The sequence below is a fragment of the Triturus cristatus genome, chromosome 3_2 (assembly GCF_964204655.1).
Source record: "Triturus cristatus chromosome 3_2, aTriCri1.1, whole genome shotgun sequence".
NCBI classification, from domain to species: Eukaryota; Metazoa; Chordata; class Amphibia; order Caudata; family Salamandridae; genus Triturus; species Triturus cristatus.
In genome coordinates, this window is record NC_140584.1 from 1,088,644,189 (window position 1) to 1,088,656,804 (window position 12,616).

Consider the following 12,616-nt stretch of genomic DNA (forward strand, 5'->3'; position numbering starts at 1 on the left):
GGAAGGCGGCAGGCCCAGATGGGTTACCAATGGAGATTTATAAAGTTTTGCACAGAGAACTAGCCCCTCTTTTGTTATATTTGTTTTTAGCAGTACAGCAGAAAGGAATTCCACCTAAATCATGGCAGGAGACTAATATAAACAAAGAGGTCCAGGGGTCAAAAAGACAGAAACAGAAAATCAATAAAGTAGAGAATGTGGAAACCTGTGTGGTACACAAACTACTATCTGGACAAGAAAGTCCTCATAAAGAGGACATAATCCCATCACCCACCGTGTTGGCATGCTTCATCATATGGGATCTCCTCTTAACCACACCTGGTGTGATTAAGGAGCTACTACTCCCAGCGTGTGTCTAAGGGAGGAGCTCGCGGATGTTTAAACTATACAAGAAGGACTAGATCTCCTAACGATCAATGAAGATAGCCTGGGTAAGGTGAAAAATTATACAGTGCAGTGTGAGAAAAAGAGTGATGTAAAATTGACTACAAGGAGAAAACTTATTTAATAAGGATCTCCCGGTGCCAACATTAAAAGAACAGTAGTAGCGCGATCTGAACGAAATTGCGAGCGCGCATACAGTAAACCAAACAAAGGTCTACATGTTTCAGCCAATACAGATCAAAAGATTGTGATCATGGCTTTCTTCAGGACCATACATAAACTACTGCAGCCAAATCTTAGTGCCTAAATCACTAAAACGTGTAATTGTCACAAAAATTGTATTAAATAAGAACGATACAACCAACTGTGTACCTGAGTGTCGATTCTATTGTACAGAACACTACAGGACAAGTAGATGAGTACCTGTACAAAAATGACAAAAAACATAAAACAAGTGAGGAATATTCTCAACCAGATAGTGTAGACCACACAACTTAAAACCAACATACCCAACTTATGCCAGACAACTCTTGGCAGATCTTACCCGTATTAAATCAGGACTACCGCCTGTCGCTCCTGGTCACAACTCAGGGCGTGGGGCAACGCTCTGTGAAAGATAAAATGAAGTAATATAGTGGGGGTCAAACGCCGTGATGGTAATAAATACAGCAAGTGTATTAATAATTATGTCAACACTGTATATTGCTCGTAATGATCACTAAAAAAGGGGATCACTGTGGCCACTAAAAAACTCTGTTGTCACGTGGATAGTGCTAGCACATCTAGGGCCTCATGTAGGTAGCTAAATACCGGTCGGTAACGGCCGAAATTCGGTAAAAAACCCGTTACCGACCGGTATTTAGATAGTTGAGATGTAGGAGGCCAAAAACCCATATTCTGTAAATATGAATCGGTAAATACCGATTCATATTTACCGAATTCCAAAATACCGCTTCAAATTTACCGAATACATATTTTACGAATCGGTAAATATGAAGTGGTAAATATGAAGTGGTAAAATCGGAAAAAGATATGTAGGTAAAATCGGTAATGAAGAAATCCATGAAATTCGGTAATTAAGAGTCGGTAATTAACACTGATAGAAAGCAGGTGGTAAGCATCAACAGTGCATATAAGCAATCCCAAAATGCTACAGCGTGGACAACATGCCGCTCTGTATGTCATTGCAAGGCGGCTACGTCTACAGGCAGCAGGACTGAGGATATGGAGACGGGAGAAACGCATCTACAGACAGCGAATCACACTTTTTCAACTGACTGACGCTGAGATACATGAAAGGTACAGGCTACACCCCCAAACCATCATGGACCTGATAAGGGACCTGCACCCACTCCTGGACCAGCCAACAAGAAGGGCGCATGCCATACCACCACATGTGCAGGTTCTCTGCAGCCTACACCTACTTGCATCTGGCAGTTACCAGGGGGTGATAGCTGCGGTGGGCGGTGTATCCCAGAGTTGTCTGTCCCGTTTCTTCAGGAAGTTCCTGGATGCCATGATGCAGAGAATGCACCACTACATCAGCTTCCCAAACACACAGGCTGAACTGCAGAAAACGAAAACTGACTTCTATCACATGGCACAGTTCCCCCATGTCATTGGCTGTATAGATGGCACACACATCCCAATCTGCCCACCAGCTGCCACTGAGCACATCTGCAGAAACAGAAAGTCGACCAACTCCATCAATGTGCAGGTAATCTGCGATGCAGGGAACATCATCACTGATATTGTTGCCAAATTCCCTGGGAGCACCCATGACTCCTACATCTTCCAGAACAGTGGGATCTACACACGACTGCTTGCGGGAGAATTTGGAGAAGGATACCTGCTAGGTAAGTAACAGTGACGCTCCATAGTACTCAGTGCAAATCATAGTGTATTGAACCATGTGACTGATGTCTCCCTTTTACTCACCTAGGGGACAGTGCATATGCCGTGCGGTCATTCATCCTCACTCCCTACCTACACCCATCAACCCAGAGTGAGAGACGATATAATGTGGCACACAAATCTACACGCAATGTGGTGGAGCGCACGTTTAGACTATTGAAGAGCAGGTTTCGCTGCCTCCATAAGAGCGGAGGTGCACACCAGTACACACCCATCCTCTGCTGCAAGATAATTGCCACTTGTGCAATGCTGCACAACCTTGCCACAAAGAGAGGCACAGAGGTCGAAATGACATATATTGAGGACAATGATGATGAGTCTGCACAGGCAGAGGCCAACGCAGCAGGAGTGCCAACAGCAACAGATGGGAGAGTGAGACGGGCAGAGATCACATGCAACTATTTCTGAATGAGTAAGGGGACACAGCCAGTAGTCGGATGCCATAACGTAGTTTAATCAGGCAGCACTACGCCACGACACAAAGGAAAACCTATTCCAACAACAATGAGAAATAAAATTTTGTCAGTTAAGGGTTACTTCACCCAATGGTGTCATTGTTTTGCCTGACGCTTCAATGTTTGCGCCCACGTGCACCAGTGCGGGATGGAATTGAGGGAGCGTCCTCACTGGCTGGGGTACCAGTGGCACCACCTTGACGCCTTTTGCTCCGACGAGTGTCTGGGACAGGGGGGGTTATGCTGCTCTTGCTGGTCGTGTCTTCTGTGTCACCAGCATCCAAAGCGCCAGTTGTTGCAGACTGGCTGGTGAGCAGCACTTCTAGTGCACTCGTGACCCTAACCATCCCCCTGGACACATCTGTGCTGCAGTGTGCAAGGCCCTCCTGCATCGCCACAGAGCGCCTGCAGAGCAGCGATGTGGCAGTCGCCAGCCGGTTCACTGCCCTTGAGGTCAGATCCTTTCTCTGATGTCCCCTGCGCCGTGCTGCCCTGTCCTCATCGTACTTTGAGCACAGCAGCATGATGGATTGGGACATGTCCCGCATGCCCGCTGCCATCTCAGCCATGCCCCCTGCCATGGAGCTGATGCCCTTGTCAATGTTTCCAAAAGTATTATTGAGGCCACGCATTTGTCGCTGTACGGACACCATTGCCCTTGCCTGGATGCGTTGTATTTTCACCATGGTGCCCTCAAGCCCTGAGAACACTCCATGGCCCTGCCCGAGGGGAGGTGGACTCTGCGGCTGAGCCCTGCAGCGCCGTCTGCCAACTGTGTTGGCTCCCTCTGATTCGGAAGGCTCACTGGCATGGGTTATATCCTGGGGTACAGTGGACCTTTCCGCCCCCCTTGAGTCTTCAGACGATGAGTCTGTCACATCCAACCTGGCAGCAGGACGGCGCCTCAACCTGTGCAATGCAGGTGGTGAAGATGGTGGTGACACCTGCAGGAGTGGGGATGCTGGCTGGAGCGGCGATGCTGGCTGGGGTGGTGTCACTGCCTGTGGTGCCGGTCCCTGGCCAGTGCTGGTGATGGCGTTCTCTGCGCTGTGTTTGTGGTGTGCCCTCTCTCCCTTGTCATGGGCTGTTCTGTGCGCAGTAGTGCCTGTGGACAGAAAAGCGACATCCGCTAAGTGTACCTGAAGCATTGATTTGCTGACATGACAGTAAATTTTCAAAACAGTATCTCAATGTCCTCTGACAGCTTCTCGCCACTGTGTGTCACATGCCCTGTTATTCAGTGCTAATCGTATCATGTTTGGCCTTGCAGGGACTACATCTCCCATGATGCATTGCTAGCATGCACTGCCACCTGTACTGGAGTGGGATTCACATTGCACATTTGGGGAGTTGGGATAGGGGTAGGGGGGGGGCACATTGCTGTGCAAGCGTCTTACCTTGTTTGGAGGTGCCTCTGCCGGAGCTGTCAGCATCCCCAATCCCCACGATGCTTTCTGCCTCAATGGTGGTCTCCACTAGCTCCTCCAGGTCTGTCAGGGCTGGTGCCCTGTTGCGTCCACCTCCTGTCTGGCTGGCCTCCTTTTTCAAATCTGCCACCTTCCTCTTCGTGATGATACGTATGTCGTACCACCGCTTCTTGAGGACATCGATGTCCCGGTGTGTCACTCCCATCGCATTCACTTGTGCCTGGATTCCAAGCCAGATCTTACGTTTCTCTGACTCAGGCACTTGCTGTGACTGTTTGCCAAATAGCTTCTGGTGCTGTTTCACGGCCTCCTCCACCAGTACTTGCAGCTCCTTTTGGCTGAATTTCAGCTTTCGCTTCCTCTCCCCTCCTTCCCTCTCTGTGTCCTGGCTGGCCATTGTTGCACTTTCCAGGGCTGAATCAGGCAGTTGCTCTGTTCCTCTCCTCAGCACTCCCAGCCTCACCAGAGTCTGCTGATTGTGTGCACCTGCCTGGGTGTGGCCACTTCCTGGTTGGGTGGGGTTTAGGTTGCACAGGATTGGCTGAATCAAGTCATGTGTTTTAGAACTCCCGATTCGGTATTTACCGATTCGGTAAATACCACTTCGGATTTTACCGATTCGGCAAATTCCACTTCGGAATTTACCGATTCGGTAAATTCCACTTCGGTATTTACCGATTCGGTAAATTCCGATTCATGTTTACCGAATTTTACCGATTCGGTAATGTTTACCGATTGTTGACCTACATATAACTTACCAATTCTTAAATACCGAATCGGTAAAATTCGGTATTTATGAATCGGTAAATTGAAATTACCTACATATGGCCCCTAATCACGTCACAGTAGCTCATAGTTGTTATATATAATGTAATGTGGTCCAGAGAGTCATGCATAACATAATGTATGTTAATAATCAAACTGGAGGGAGAAGGAAGAACTTCTGATCCACTCAGCTTCCTTGTCACAAGTATACAATAAATCAAAAGGGAGTGGATCACTAGTCCCAAAGAACCAGGGTGTGCAAGAGCAGTATAAGGTACTGTTTAAAAAACCCTCAATCACGTTATAAACGTTTCAGATGTTAGCGGTATATTTTCATTCTCCGCTTCGTTATTGGTAACGTGACAGCATCATCATTGGGTTTGTTGTAATGCTTTCTCCACCTGGAGATCGTACCACTGGTTGTATTGGTAGTGATCGTAAATGAAAAGGAGTGAGTTTGGTGAAGTGTTTAGTGGTGAGAAAAATGGAAATATTTAAAATCCAACAGAGCTAGTAAAAAATCTTTAATTGTACTGGATGTTGGAGAGTTTCGTAGATTCCTCAGTGTGCACTCAGGGGTGAGTTAGGACCCTGTGCATTCTAAAAAAGTGTCATTAAAAAAGGTCGACATGTTTCAGCCCTTGTTATGCCCCGAAGGGTCACACGGGCTTTCTTCAGGACCTAAGAGGTGAGATAAAGACCTGAATATTCACAGGATCTTTAAAGTGAAAGAATTTGGGTTAATTAATCCCAAAGGTAACTGTTCATTTGAACCTGTGTTTGTAGTTCCAATTAGTAAAGGTGGGGAAGAAAATAAGGGGAAGAAAACAGACCTTGTTAGAACAAAAAAGTTTTAGTGAAGTTAAAAACAGTTTTCGTTAGATTTAGAAAAGACAACAAACAGTCTGAAATCATTGATTTCTCCTCAGACAATATGTCTGCAGCAACTAAAAAATGGCAATTCTTATTTGTTTGGAGTCAAGACACTGGGAAGTGTCCTGTCTCTTATATGGCAAAATTCGTCCCTCCTTCAGATACTTGTAAGAGAACCCACATTCCATCTTGTCATATATGGTGTACTGAGCGCTCATTGTAATAGCACCATGTTTTAAGTTCGTAAATGGTTAAATGCATCTGAACGTATCAACATTATCAGTATTGGGACAGTCTGGCTAGTATACGTTTGTAAGGTAAATGCTAAATGGAATAGATAGACTGTGAGGTTCAGAAATAGCTTATGTGCTTAAATACGGCTTAACATGAAAAGTACACAGCTAAATGCAAAAGGCGCGTAATTCTGGCAACAGTTATGATCTTACTCAAAACAGTAGAGCTTATGTGTTTACGAGTGGCTTAAGAACGCATGGTATTATTAGCGGATGGGCACTTATAACAAAGGGGAGCGGCTCTATATGTTTCATTTACGTCAGTGTAGTAATGTAATAATCATAGCAGTCTAAATACAAAGGACACACAAGTGTAAGTATAGTTGTTTGCTTGTGTCAAAAGCTTAAGCCGAATGAGAGGGACATAATGTGGTTACATGACGCCAAAAACGGTGAAAAAGAAGAGCATCCATACCTGTTTCCCGTTTCTGTGGGCAACAGCGGGTATAGAGTAGGGCGGTCGCTCGCGCTCTTCAGAAGCAAATGAGAAACAGAGGGAAAAGGAAATGTCAAAGCCTTGACCAAATTATACATTACGGTTCTGCCGTGAAGTTGAGTCCGCCATCTTGCTAACCTCTTCGGCGCTGAACGAAGCTTCTGTGCTGACTCTGCCCTAGTTGACCCGGTACTACCGGTGGTGCCTGAGGGCTCGCGTTATAAGCGATGTAGAGCGCATGGAAATAGTGGAGGGACCACTGCGAGGTGATGATTATAGATCGAAAATACCTTTATGGTATGTAGTCGTCTTCAGCGATTTATTAGAATCAACAAAGTGGAAATGATGACGTAGAGGCGGGTTGCTTTAGATGTATACAAAAAAGTAGTTATTGAAGCCAATAAGACTATAATCATGCCTGATAGTGACCTGTACAATGTTGTCAGTAGGAATTATCCTCTGACAAGACAGCATGTAGTTGAATATAGAATCTCGGAATGCGTAGGCAGTGCAATGATTAAGTGTACCGCCCCCTGAGTATTTATGGGGGTGATGTATGTTTGGCATGGCTTAATGTGTAGGAGGTGTCTGTTTTTTGTCAATAAAGTTTATACAAAAATCGGATTTTCATTTTCTCAAGATGCTCAACCATGGTATATTGTCGTTCAGACCTTGAGTATTCGTACAAAGTCGATGGACCCATCTTTGTTCTTTTTCGAACAGTACCTTCTCAGCGTGGTTGTTCTTGATAGTAAGGGTTTCCAAAATTACCCAACGTAGATCATTGAGAGTGTGTCCTTGTTCCAGGAAGTGATTGCTCATCTTTGTAGTGCTTCTCTTGCACTTGATGTTACTGCGATGTTCGCAGAGTCTCTGTTTCACTTTCCTACAGGTCATTCCGATGTAGCGCAAACCGCATGGACATGTGATCATGTAGATAGCGTGGGTGGTATTACAGTTAGTGTGGGTTCTTATGGTCCAATTCAGATTGGGTGACAATTGTAAATTTTTGGTTGCCGTTGTCAAGTGGCAGACCGAGCATGACCCGCATGGAAAATGTCCTGTAACCGGTGTGTTGTGCCAAAGTCCCTGTTGGGTCTTCATAGCTGGTTTTTCCAAAGGTCTCGTGTGTACAAGTATGTCTTTAAGGTTCTTAGTCCTTTTATTTGAGAATCTGGGTTTTGGCCATTTCAGGTTTCCGGAAGTTAGAATTCGCCAGTTCTTGTTGACGATTTTCTTGATATCGTTTGTCACAGTACTGTAAGTGCTCACGCATGTCATCAGATCCATAGTGGGTTCTTTCGCTGTGATGTCTAGAAGGGTCTCCCTTTGTTGGTTCCTTGCCCTTTTCTGGCATTTTTTAATGATGTTCATGGGGTAGTCTCTGATTTGTAGTTTATCACTCAGTTCCTTTGCTTGACTCTTGTAGTCTCTGATGTTACTGCAATTCCGTCTGAGTCGAAGGAACTGTCCATAAGGGAGGTTTTCCCTCAATGGGCGTGGATGAAAGCTTTTATATGATAACAGGCTGTTTTTGGCTGTAGGTTTGAAATAGGTCTTTGTTTGTAATTTGTCCCCTTCGACGAAGATAGTGACATCTAGGAAGTCCAATTTATTCGAATCTGCTGTATATGTAAACTTCAAGCAGTCATCCCTAGTGTTGAGCCATTGGTGGAATTCGTACAGATCTTCATTATCTCCTTCCCATATCAGGAGAACGTCATCTATATAGCGCTTCCAGAAGACGATGTGACTCAGGAAGGGATTAGAGGGGTCATGGATGTAGATGGTCTCAAAATTGCTGACATAGAGCCCCGCTACACTCGGCGCAAAGGTACTGCCCATTGAAGTACCATGGCGCTGTTTGTACATGATCTTATTGTATTCAAAGTGGTTTTCTGTAAGTGCTAACCTACAGCATTCAAGTACAAAATGTCTCGGTGTCCTGTGTTCCCATTGTTGGTTAAAGAGGAGTGTCTCTAAAGTTTCCAAAGTTTTCTGTTGTGGGAGGCTCGTATACAAACTTTCAATATCAAGCCCCACTAGTAGCATACTGTTCTGTGAGTATTGTAGATCTTGTGGGAGATTCAGGAGGTCTTTAGTGTCCTTTAAACATAATGTATGGCCACCTGCTGGATAGGCGACATAGCTAATCTTAACCATCCAAAGGAGGGGTTATAACTGCTTAGAGGCCGTGCAGTCCAAGAAGCGCCTCTGATTACAGTGTTAGAAACAATCTCATTCTAACATAGCAAAAACGTAACCAGATCTTGATGACCTCACAATAGACCACTAGACACGAAGGGTGTCTGATAACATATAAATGTTTAGCGATGGCTTTTCATCACTGGCTCAATGATCAAAATGACTTCCTAAATTTCACTTTGGAATTTAGCAAATTGGGCCTCTCATTCTTGGATCTCCGGTTCTTCCAGTTTGAAGGAAGCCTGGGAAGTGAACTATGCACTAAACCTATGTCAAGGAACTCATTGCTCCAATACGATAGTTTCCATCCTAAGGGGCTTCGGGCAGGCTTGCCCTTTGGTCAGTTCCTTGGGTTGAGGAGAAACTGTTCTACCAATGAAGCTTTTACCAAGCATGCCGATGTTCTATCACAGAACCTCCGTTCTAGAAATTATCCATCTAGACTGATAAGACAATCATTGGATGCTCAAAAAGCGTTTGACCAAGTGGAGTGGGTATACCTTTGGCAGAACTTAAGGTCAAACGGCTTTGGACCACGCATCTTAACCGCCCTCAGAGCCATAAGGCAGGGCTGCCCATGCTACCCAATTCTTTTCGCATTATATGTTATGTTATGGAAGCTTGTAAAGCGCGCAGCTACCTCCAACGGAAGTGTCCCGGCGCTGAAGTATAGACCCACTTATTAGAGCAATATTAAACGATCAGGCAATCACCCAGTAGTGATCAGGGGGTATAGCACTAAGGTTTTAGCTTACGCTGATGACATCACGGTAGTCACCCCTGACCCTCAGGCGGCAATAGGAAGGATTGAAAATCTGGCCCAGGAGTTTGGGAAGCAATCAGGGTATGGGCTAAATGCCAATAAAACTAAAATTGTCTGCTCTTAGTCGGTTACCTGGCAGGACTCTAGGAGGACGGAGGTAGCCACGTACTTAGGGATTTCTATTGCAGCAGATGTTGGGACAATCTGGAATATTAATGCAGATCCTCTCATCAGGAAAATAGGGGCTGATTTAAAGAGAATGGATAATCTGCATTTATCTATCATCGGAAGGGCGAATGTCATAAAAATGATAATGTTCCCTAAAATATTATATCTGTTACGCTGTATACCAATGGAACTATCGAACCTCTTTTTTAAAAAAATTGATGGGATCTTCTCACAGTTTATTTGGGGATACAAGAAAGTCAGCAGATCTCTGAAATCAATGACCCTACCACAAAACCGAGGGGGGATGGCTGTCCCAAATATTTTATACTATTACTGGGCTATTGTGCTTCAGCAGATGACCATCTTATTTAGACCCAGGCCTATAATAACAGCTCAGGAAATGGAGATAATACCACCCTCCATCTTTGAATTCGCTTTGGGTGATCTAGCACCAGGGTTAAAACTTAGACAATTGGAGGGGAGTTACTACAAGAAAACTCATTTCAAACCCCTCAGAGGAATGTTTGGCAGAAATCTAGCAAATTGTTAAAAATTCTGAAAATCCAGCGCTACCTGTTATTATGGCGTTCACCAATCTTCTCAGCCTCCCTGTATGAGAAAATTGGTATCAAGTGGGAGCAGGCGGGAATCAATTATGTCGGAGACATTGTTAATTCAAACGGAATCATGTAATTTGTAGAGATCCAGGAACGATTCGGGATTGACCCCCGATGCTTATACAGGTTAGGGAGGCAATTAAATCAGCTACCACACAACTTACTAACCAGGCCCGTTTCCCACTTTTAGACACCTTAGTTCATAAACAGCCCCAAGTGAAGGAAATATACGCAATGATGATGGAAGCTAGTGATGATGACATAGTTAAAATGGAAAGCGGGTGGGCAGTCAAACTGGGAAATCAAGATGTGGATCTATGTAGATCCTTAGAACTGTCTAAGAAGGTTCTTTCATCTGCCAACCTCAAGGCTCAACATTTTAAAACAATTTTTAGATTATACTTCACACGAGCTAAACTCTGGGCATGGGAGAAAAGGGAGACCAATAAATGCCCAAGACGTGGGCAAGGCCCGGCCGATATGGTTCACATGTTTGCTGAGTGTTGTAAACTGGGTGCGGTAAAGCAGGGGATCGAAACATTCTTGTATAAGGCTATGGGGCGAGTGGCCCCATTAACTCCAACTTTAATCTTATTCGGTTGGGACGAGTCCTTACAGCTAGAATTATCCCAACTCTATTTCTGCTTTATGGCGAAATGCAACTCTACGTCTACTGATTGCTTCAAAGTGGAAGGATGAAGATCCCGCGACATATCAAGCATGGTACGCCAGACGTTTCCATATATTTAACTTAGAGATGGCACTATATAAGTGTAAGGGAAGTAGAACAAGGAAAAAAGGGTTACAAATCTGGGGCCCCTTGGTGGAGCAGCAAGGATAGGGGAAATCAACGTCTTCAAAGTTTAAAGAAAGTATATGTATTATTAGTTATTTTTTATGAATTGCTGTCTCCATTGGTTTCCTTTGGTTCTTTTTTCTTTTTTGTCCTGTTTTCTTGTTATTTTTCTCTTTGCCGTCCTTTTCTGTTCTCTTTTCTGCTGTATTAAGTTGCTGGATTATCTTTTGGAATCAGTGTAACCTTCCTGAGAACAATAAAAAAAAAAAAGAGTCAGTGGCACCTTAAGCTGCTGAGTGGGTGTGCAGCCTACGATGATGCCCAGTCCTGCCGGTACCGACAGCTCAGTTTTAGTGTGCCCTGCTGGACCGTAGTGTAGGCCAGAGCCAACGGGCAGCGCGGGCCTACTGCCATGTGGCGTCGCTTCCGGGATCCTAGAGTTAGTGGCACCCATTGGGCTGAGCCGGTGTGCAGCCTGCGATGGTGCCGGGTGCACTGGTATGTTCTCTGCCATGGAGTAATCAAGACCCAGCACCAAACGTGAGACCTGTTGGCCTGCATGGTGTGGAGGGTGCCATGTCTGCGGGCCCTGGGCTTGTGGCTTGCAGCGGCACGTGGTGGGACCTCCTGTCTACGCGCCGGTGGCAGAAGGTGAGCAGTGAGGCCTGGGTGTGCATGGGCGGGCATGCTTCGATGGGTGGCGGGAGGGGTTGGGGTGCTCCTGCCTGGGTGTGCATGGGCGGGCATGCTCCGATGGGCGGCGGGAGGGGTTGGGGTGCCCCTGCCTGGGTGTGCATGGGCGGGCAGGCGATGTTGTCTTGTGCAGGTGTGACGGCTCTGACTCAGATGTGTGACCTGGTGAACTGCGATATATACCGGCACGTGGTTGGAGACACACCGGTGGCAGCAGGTGAACAGTGTCGCCTGGGTGCACAGGGGCGGCACTCTCTCTCTCTCCCCCTCTCTTCTTCTCTCTCTCTCTCTCCCTCTCTTCTTCTCTCTCACTCTCTCTCTTCTTCTCTCTCTCCTCTGCTCTCGCTGTCCTTTGATGTGCACAGGACACACCTTCTCATCATGTTTTTTGTCTTGCAGGCTGGGACCTACGGATTGTCCCGAGGGGAGCAGCCATGTGTCTTCATTTCATTTCAGTGTTCATTTTAATAAAGTTTCATTTGTTGCTTAGTAAGTGAATGTGTGCTGCTCATTTCTGTGTCGACACATGCATGTTACTAGTTGTGAATTTTGTGCGACGTCAGGCGGATTATTTTGTGCATGTTTAGGTGTTGCTGATGTGGCATGTCTTTGCTCGGGGGTGCAAGGGAGGGGTGGTCCTGGGGGTGGTGTCGGTGGGTGTTGTGGCCCTCTTGGGTGTCCGGGCCGCATGATGAGTGGCTCCATGACATCTGTTGTCCTTCTGATATGGCCCTGGGCTGTGCTCCCTTTTGTTGTGCAGGCTGCCATCCAACTTTACCAAAGGAAATGATGGACGGAGTGTTGAACATTGCAAGCACTCACCCCCA